Source organism: Echinops telfairi, unplaced genomic scaffold (genome assembly GCF_000313985.2).
Source record: "Echinops telfairi isolate 266 unplaced genomic scaffold, ASM31398v2 ScPeMD7_34;HRSCAF=130, whole genome shotgun sequence".
Lineage (NCBI taxonomy): Eukaryota > Metazoa > Chordata > Mammalia > Afrosoricida > Tenrecidae > Echinops > Echinops telfairi.
Genome location: NW_022103931.1, coordinates 3,245,229 through 3,247,193, shown reverse-complemented (window position 1 = coordinate 3,247,193; position 1,965 = coordinate 3,245,229). Strand labels below are relative to the sequence as shown.

Genomic DNA, 1,965 nt, shown 5'->3' with positions numbered 1-1,965 from the left:
ATGGCTTGTGGTAAGAGTTGTAGGAGTCCCCAATAAATTTATTATAAAAACACCCCTCAATCGAAAAGCAGAAAAATATGAAAAGAAATTAAAAATGGATCATAAAGGAGATCAAATGATAGATAAGGTGCTAAATTTTAACCGAACTGTACCTGCAATCATCTACTTTGTAATGCATTCTGCATGATAGCAAGGCTATTCATATCTCTGTTCCATGGTCACAGGAGACTTACCAGAGGTTTATTCCACATGTAGTTCCCCTTAATTTAAAAACTGAAATGAATTTAAAATGGGTCAAAAGGAATATCAAGTGATAACATATCACATTTTAACCTAACTACGCTTGCCATAATTGATTTTACAATGCTCTCTGTCTGATAATAGAGCTATTTACATTCCTTAGCTATGATCTGAGGGGATTCACCTGAGGCTTAATCCATGTGTGTACCCTGCAAATGGATTTTGGGTTTCCACTGTCATCCATAGGCTTCTGCAAACCAGGTGTTCACTCTTTAAACTCTGATACCATTCCCTCCTTTGGATTTGGATGGTATTCTTTACATCCTTTGATCACACAGGCTGGTACATTTCTTCCATGTGGACTTAGCTGACGCCTCAGTTAGATGGCTGTTTGTTTGAAGACAAGCCTCTAAACTCCAAATGCTATCCTTTCTGATAGCCATGCACCATCTAGTTTCTTCACCACACTTCTATGGTTCATATATGCCTCTGGTTCATCCTAGAAAGATCACTGCCATTCTATATCAAAGAACATTATCAATGATCCTCCTGGATGTCTCATGTGCTTTGGACATGTTTTCAGGAGACCAGTCCCTGGAGAAAACATTGTGCTTGGTAAAGCAGAAAGTCAGCAAAAAATAGGAAGGCTCTCAAGGAGATGGACTGACACAGTGGCTACAACAATGAGCTCAAACATAGTAACAATTGTGAAGGTGGAGATGGATCAGGCAGTATTTCATTCTGTTGTACATAGGATTACTATGGACAGAATCAATGCGATGGCACCTAACTAACAACCCTGTAGCAGTGTTATGAATTGACAAACAAATTTTTGAAGAGGCGATTAAAAAGTATATAGCAAAAGAAATCATAGAAAAAAAAGTACTATAGATATATCATACAGTTAATTTATTTATAAACATGTTAATATTGTTTTGGCTTTTGTGATGTTTGTAGTATTTTCAGAAATTTGTAAATTATTGTAGTTACTTTTCCCACTCTATATATTCATTTATTTTATTGCATATTCATTTTTGAACCTAATTTTATATTCTCCTTTCCCCTTTGTAACTAGGTAAGCTGCAGGTCAAAAAAACTTAATCTGTCACTGCCCTCTATTATTGAATTTATACCAATGTTTCCTGTAGGTCACAGACTTTTCCAGAGCAGGAAATTGGTTTTCATTTTGCTTCTTTAGCCTTAGCAGAATGATGACACAGAGTAGCTATTTAATAAATGATTGTTGGTTAGACTAATGAATCAACAAATGAGTAGAAAGAACTGAAGATGTATGTTATTTAGTTAAGTAAGTCTGGGAGGTGAGCTGAGAGGATTTGAAAACATGAATTTGGAGTCAAGCAGGGAATGGTCAAATGACCACCTTTTGAAATATGATTTATTTTCTAGTCCAAGGTCAGCCTTGGAATGATATGAGAAGACTAAAAGGAAACAAATCTAATTTCAAAATGGAGATAACAGGGATCTACTTTCTTGGCCAAGTATTTTTGCTATTCTTCTATTACACTCCTCTACTGCTCATTCACGAGCTGTGTAGCTTTGGGAAAATCAATGACCATATATACTTGTGTATAAACCGAGTTTTTCACACATTTTTAATGCAATTTTTGTAGTAAAATTGGGTGCCTTGGTTGATATTTGGGTTGGCTATACTTAAGTATATACGGTAACCTCTTTGAGAGAGTTTTCTTTTTTTTAAATGCAGAT

The 1,965-nt window shown here is 35.4% G+C and overlaps 1 protein-coding gene across 1 annotated transcript in view; it reads right to left on the bottom strand.

Moving 5' to 3' along the window:
• The window catches only part of HDAC8 (histone deacetylase 8), a 338,343-nt gene that overhangs the window by 144,588 nt on the left and 191,790 nt on the right, over positions 1-1,965 (bottom strand). The gene's annotated exons all lie outside the window — the stretch shown is intronic.